The following is a 6,798-nucleotide window of genomic DNA, read 5'->3' on the forward strand; positions in this document are numbered from 1 at the left end:
CCTCCAGCAGACTCTTCAACCACAATACAATATCACAGCCAAAAGAGCGAGAAGCAACTACACTTGCGTTTAAACAAAATGGCTAAAACTTAGTGGAGGAAAGTGCAGTGCACCAAAACATAAGCTGACACAATCATGGAGAATGCGCCAGCATATATGCTCTTCTGTCTATATTTTCCAAACCTGCTCTTGTCCCCTCCAGTTGCTCCATGTAGATTTGACGTCTGGCAAGGTGCATAACTCACTGACAAGCAGGCACACTCCTACATGAGTTTTCTCTCTCACTAGCTGGATGATACACATTCATTTGCATGTGCTCCACCTCCGACACACCGCCCACCCAACCACCCAGTCACCAGAGCCACCCACAAGCCAACTGGCTCCGTGATTTAATTTGCACAGTGCAGTCATCCAGGCAGCATGTCCTTCTCAATGGAATAATCTCTGGTTCCATGGAATCTTCCGCATTGGAATGCTGCGGAACAAAAAGGATTTAAACATTCAGCTTGCTAGCATTCAATGTACCTGCGGTTTGGTTCTAGCACATGGGTCTTCATCCTGTGGCCCTCCAGCTGCTGTGAAACTACACATCCCAGCATGCCCTGCCACAGTTTTGCTTTTAAGGTATGCTAAAACTGAGGCAGGGCATGCTGGGATATGTAGTTCCACAGCAGCTGGAGGGTCGCAGGTTGAAGACCCATGTTCTAGCATGCCTGTTCTATGATGCATGTTCCGTGATGTCACAATCAGCTTGGAATGGGGTGTCTAGCATGCATTTGCTGACAGCCACTTGAGGCAGACACACATCAGGAGATGCAGCATATCGGAGGTCTTCGATGCCTTTCCAGCAAATGCACACCACCAGCTGCTGGTCTGGACACAAAACAATGCCCACAATTGAAGGCTCAAAATGCCCAACTACAGGATTAATGTAAGTAGTGAATTTAGGAATGAATTTAGAAGTAGGAAATTAAGTTAGTTCACAAGTACATTCAAATTCAGATCTAAAGACTAGGTAGGCCTCACGTCCTGGCAGCACCCAGCATTTAAAAATGCCTTGATTATAGGTAGGGAATTAAATGTAGATAAGAAGTAGACACAAAAGAAGACTCCACAGAGCAATTATCAGGTGTCTTTATCAATTTTTGCATTTAAAAAATCAAGCAATTAGGGAACACAATGTTGCGACAATGTAACCCTATTTGCAAAATAGTACTAAATAAGTTTGTCGATGTAAGACATTTGCAAAGGCGCAAACAAAACACGCTGGAAAATGCAACTGAATCTGTTTTTGGAGGTTAGAATAGATGCAGGATCAAGTAGCTCAATGGGTAGGGTGTTTGATTAGAATTTAACAGGTTTTAGGTTTGAATCCTGGGTATGATAGTTTGAGGTGTTATTTAATAAAGTATGTTTATATATTAGTCACACATGGCTTACTTGTACAAATGGCATGTCACCAGTTAGTGCTGACTGCTGATATGCCATTTACACAAACATGCCATGTGTGACTGTATATGCATTTAAGGAGGGCACCCCTGCAATACCACAAACCATTGAGTGTCAAGTATACTAGATATATCTTCATATCTCATGTGCTTTCTCTGAGACCAATCTTGTTATGCCCCTTCCCCACAAGGCATGCGCCTTTTGTCCATATTGCAAAAATGGGGGGGAGGGCATATAATTCTCTGTCACAGGGCACCAAAAAGTCTAGTTATGGCTCTGGTATGCATTATGTAATCTGGCAGACCATCTCTCCAACACTGGCTGGTTGGAATAGAAATCCGGTTATCTATGTGAGCAAATGACCATCAACGATTTACTCTCAAACACTAAAAAATGGACAAAAATGGTCCCCTAAACAAATTGGTTAAATTTTGGGTTTAACCAATTTGTGTAATGACCATTTTTGACCACTTTTCTAGTGTTTGGGAGCAAATGGTTAATTGACATTTGCTCCTATACATTACCAGATTTTCATTCCAACCATCCAGACTGGATAGATAGCCTGACAGATAATTGTGTAGTGTACGCCCAGGATAACTGTTAGTCATGCTTTATTTTATGGCGGCACATAAATGGGTGGACAGATCCAGGGCAAGCACTGCCCACTCATGCATAGTTGTCAACTGATGTGAAGTTCCAGGGGGCAATCTCAGTTATAAAGGGAAGTATCTGGAAATTGTCCCTAGTTAAAAAAAAAAAAAAATTTGATCAACTCCATTTATTTAGTATGATATCCCAGGTGATAGGATGCCGGCAGTCAGAACAACATACTTTATTAAATAACACATCTCAAACTACCATACCCAGGATTCAAACCTATAACCTGTTGAATTCTAATCAAACACCCTACCTATTGAGCTATTTGATCCTGCATAAAAATTGTGAACATTATATGAAGCTATTGGTACTTTGCAAAAAAAAAGAATCAGCATTACAACGCAGCAGATCCATGCAGTTTGCAGCCACACACTACATGTATCTGCTCAGCCACAATGCTGATTATTTCTTCACAAAGTACAAGGTGAGCTCCAAACAGAATTCTCTAGCTTAGAATTATACCTTTCTTTGCCAAACCTAGAAGTCGGGCCCCCCACCCTGGGATCCCCCAGAGGGAGGCCTGCACCGTCATGCGGCAGGCTTGTCCGTTTTGGAAGCAGGCTGATGGGCAGCCCAGGATTGCTTCAGTCTGGGCTTGGCAGGTCTGGAAACATGAGCTTGCTTTGGGTATGCCTGACCTTGGGTACGCTTTACCTGGAGAATGAAAGGGCCAAGAAAAGTACTTTTAGCCTTCTGCGTGGTAGGAGTCATACTAGGTAGGCAAGCTGTTTTAGCAGTAGCCAGATCAGCTACAATCTTATTGAGGTCTTCTCCAAAAGGAGATTCAACTGAGGCAGCACAAGGGAACTCTCATCTGGGGACAACAACTGCAGGGAGAACACATATTTTCAGATGAACATGGTAGGGCAGAAGGCTGCCTAATACTGAAGCACCCCCAAACAACAAATCAAATGCAACTTACTTGACAGAGATGTGCCTGAGCAACGGCCCTCCCCAGCCCTATCCCAAATCATACTTATTTTGCATAGGAGATACCATGGTCATGAAGATTGTTCTCCCAGGGTTAGGTTCATTCATTGCATTCTGGGTATGCTGACCCCTGTGATTTCCCCAAATGTGGGAAACTCGACTGCATTATTTGTGGTAGTGGGGGACTGTATTTGTGCTTTCCTCTGGTCAGCTCTGGTAAAATTCTGATTTCTTTGTCTCAGATCTTCCTCTAGCCTTGTTCTTCTTTCGAGAGTTCCCTTGTGCTGCCTCAGTTGGATCTCCTTCACTTGACAGGGGGGTGCCCGAGCAGCAACCCTCCCCAGCTCTAGCCCAACTCCTACTTACCTGCCAGGTGAGATACTATGATCATGAAGTTGCTTCTCCCAGGGCAAGGCTCACCCATTGCACTCTGGGTGTGCTGCCCCTGCGATTTCCCCAAATGTGGGAAACTTGACTGCATAATTTGAGTTTTCCCTGGTCGGCTCTCATGTCATTCAGATCTCTTTGTCTCAGGTCTCTCTCCAGCCTAGTTTGCTGTCTGGTTCCACTTCTTTTTTCTTGAGCCCCTCCCTTCTATACCCTTGTGCACTATCCTGACTTCTCCTCCCGTCTGCTTACTTTGTGCCTCCCAATGCACAATGCAAACTACGGGTAGTGCTGCAGGGCCCACACCCTTTTACTTGCTTTACAGAGCAGCTCTGGAGCTGTTACAGTGCCCAGCTGCTGCAAGAAATCAGCTTGAATGCTTCAGGGGCTGGGGAATGGCCAACATGAGCCCCACACCGAAGGAGGGTGGGGGTGCTTAATGCGAACTAGGGGTCATCCAAGCACCACAAAAGGCCTCCATGCCCTGCACGCTCCTTTTCTCTTTTCATATGCAGACAAGGGTTGAAGCCAACTTTGACCCACTGCTTGGATGACATCACCATATTCAAATCCATCTGCTGCAGGCCATCCCCCAGGAATGCTTGCACTAGTTGTTGCATTTGGTTTGTTGTTTGGGGGTGCTTCAGTATTAGGCAGCCTTCTGCCACCCCATGTTCATCTGAAAATATGTGTTCTCCCTGCAGTTGTTGTCCCCAGATGAGAGTTCCCTTGTGCTGCCTCAGTTGAATCTCCTTTACTTGACAGAGATGTGCCTGAGCAGCGGCCCTCCCCAGCCCTATCCCAAATCATACTTATTTTGCATAGGAGATACTATTGTCATGAAGATTGTTTTCCCAGGGTGAGGTTCATTCATTGCATTCTGGGTATGCTGACCCCTGTGATTTCCCCAAATGTGGGAAACTCGACTGCATTATTTGTGGTAGTGGTGGACTGTGTTTGTGCTTTCCTCTGGTCAGCTCTGGTAAAGTCAGATTTCTTTGTCTCAGATCTTCCTCTAGCCTTGTTCTTCTTTTGAGAGTTCCCTTGTGCTGCCTCAGTTGGATCTCCTTCACTTGAAAGGTAGTGCCCGAGCAGCGACCCTCCCCAGCTCTAGCCCAACTCCTACTAACCTGCCAGGTGAGATACTATGATCATGAAGGTGCTTCTCCCAGGGCAAGGCTCACCCATTGCACTCTGGGTGTGCTGCCCCTTGCGATTTCCCAAAATGTGGGAAACTTGACTGCATAATTTGTGTTTCCCCTGGACGGCTCTCGTATAATTCAGATCTCTTTGTCTCAGGTCTCTCTCCAGCCTAGTATGCTGTCTGTTTCCACTTCTCTTTTCTTGAGCCCCTCCCTTCTATAACCTTGTGCACTATCCTGACTTCTCCTCCCGTCTGCTTACTTTGTGCCTTCCAATGCACAATGCAAACTACAGGTAGTGCTGAAGGGCCCACACCCTTTTACTTGCCTTACAGAGCAGCTCTGGAGCTGTTACAGTACCCAGCTGCTGCAAGAAATCAGCTTGAATGCTTCAGGGGCTGGGGCATGGCCAACATGAGCCCCACACCGAAGGAGGGTGGGGGTGTTTAATGCGAACTAGGGGTCATCCAAGCGTCGCAAAAGGCCGCCATGCCCTGCATATCCCTTTTCTCTTTTCATAAGCAGACGAGGGTTGAAGCCAACTTTGACCCACTGCTTGGATGACATCACTTGCTGCCTTTCCAATGAAGCAAGTTTAATTTAGTAATAGGTGAAAAACCATCCCTACAAAGGTGTTAATCAGATACTTGGCTTTGTGGACACTTTTCAGAGAATAAATTAGTTAGCATAAAAATAAAGCCAGAAAATGAAGAGCTGTTTAATCACTCAATTGGATTTTTCTGCAAGCGTATTTCTTTTTCTCTGCAACCCACTGCTAAGTTGTGCTTCCTAGCTGTTCTTTTATAAAATCACTTAATCAAATCTAACTCTGATTACATCAGAGAAGGCCAGGTACCCTACACCATAAGAGGGGGTTTGAAATTTTGACTTGTCTACTTAAAGATCACCAAAATCTGATGACAAGGTCAATAACATCCCTGGGTGGGATTGAACCACCAACCCTTTGGTTAATAACCAAACACACTAACCGATTGCACCACCGAGACACTTTGCAAAAGTACATACTGACAAAGGTTAATAAGCATTCATCTAGAACGTTTCCTAGAAAACTTTAAAAAGTCAATAATCTGGAGAGTTTTTGTAAGATGTTTCTTCCATCAACCAATGAAGAAACGCATTGGTACTTTCCCATGATGAGTGAGTGCTTCAGGATCTCTTGCACTTACATGTGCAGCAGAGTACTGCAATGGAAGCATGCTGGGCCCCTTAACCCAGAGGTAGGCAGATTGAAACTATCCTCTGCTATATGCATTTTTTTTTTGTTAATTAAAGTAATCCAAAACTGGGATTGATATTTTTGCTCTTTTATTTTTACTTAAAGTACAATAACTTTTACCATTTTAATTTGTTTTAATAGTATATTGACAGTATTGTTTTCTTTCAAAAATCCACTTAATTTTCTTTACCCTATTATTAAAATGGTAATTGACAAAAACAAACTACATTGTCACCAGAAGAGCAATACAAAATGTACAAGTGATATATTAAAATCATCTTTCCAGCTTGAATTTCAATGATGCATTGGGGCAACGATTTTGTGAGAAACATCTTCACCCTTAAATAAAGATTTTCTTAATTCCTTACCTGTGTGCTAATTAGATATCACCTTGTTTTCACATTAAACAGACTTCCACATGAGAAAGCAGCAAGGATGCAGTGGCGTTAATGTTTCCTGGTGTCAACCTGTATTATTTCAGTAGATATTGAAATGAGGATGCATCTTGCTGCCTTTCCAATGAAGCAAGTTTAATTTAGTAATAGGTGAAAAACCATCCCTACAAAGATGTTAATCAGATACTTGGCTTTGTGGACACTTTTCAGAGAACAAATTTGTTAGCATAAAAATAAAGCCAGAAAATGAAGAGCTGTTTAATCACTCAATTTGATTTTTTTGCCAGCATATTTCTTTTTCTCTGCAAACCACTGCTAAATTGTGCTTCCTAGCTGTTTTTATAAAATCACTGAATCAAATCTAACTCTGATTACATCAGAGAAGGCCAGGTACCCTACACCATAACAGGGGTTTTTGAAATTTTGACTTGTCTACTTAAAGATCACCAAAATCTGATAACAAGGTCAATTACATCCCTGGGTGGGATTGAACCACCAACCTTTTGGTTAATAGCTGTACACACTAACTGATTGCGCCACAGCGACACTTTGCAAAAGTACATACTGACAAAGGCTAATAAGCATTCATCTAGAACGTTTC

At 43.3% G+C, this 6,798-nt stretch overlaps 4 non-coding genes across 4 annotated transcripts; all 4 read left to right on the top strand.

The window, feature by feature from the left end:
* Window positions 1-3,078: 3,078 nt before the first annotated feature.
* LOC135032317 (U1 spliceosomal RNA) lies at window positions 3,079-3,242 on the top strand. Its single transcript, XR_010227859.1, has one exon. It is a non-coding gene; the product is annotated as a U1 spliceosomal RNA (small nuclear RNA).
* Window positions 3,243-3,394: 152 nt separating this feature from the next.
* LOC135032185 (U1 spliceosomal RNA) lies at window positions 3,395-3,557 on the top strand. Its single transcript, XR_010227738.1, has one exon. It is a non-coding gene; the product is annotated as a U1 spliceosomal RNA (small nuclear RNA).
* Window positions 3,558-4,231: 674 nt separating this feature from the next.
* On the top strand, window positions 4,232-4,395 carry LOC135032136 (U1 spliceosomal RNA). The gene has a single exon (XR_010227691.1). It is a non-coding gene; the product is annotated as a U1 spliceosomal RNA (small nuclear RNA).
* A 150-nt stretch (window positions 4,396-4,545) lies between these two features.
* On the top strand, window positions 4,546-4,709 carry LOC135032193 (U1 spliceosomal RNA). Its single transcript, XR_010227746.1, has one exon. It is a non-coding gene; the product is annotated as a U1 spliceosomal RNA (small nuclear RNA).
* Window positions 4,710-6,798: the final 2,089 nt, after the last annotated feature.

The sequence above is a fragment of the Pseudophryne corroboree genome, unplaced genomic scaffold (assembly GCF_028390025.1).
Source record: "Pseudophryne corroboree isolate aPseCor3 unplaced genomic scaffold, aPseCor3.hap2 scaffold_541, whole genome shotgun sequence".
Taxonomy (NCBI): domain Eukaryota; kingdom Metazoa; phylum Chordata; class Amphibia; order Anura; family Myobatrachidae; genus Pseudophryne; species Pseudophryne corroboree.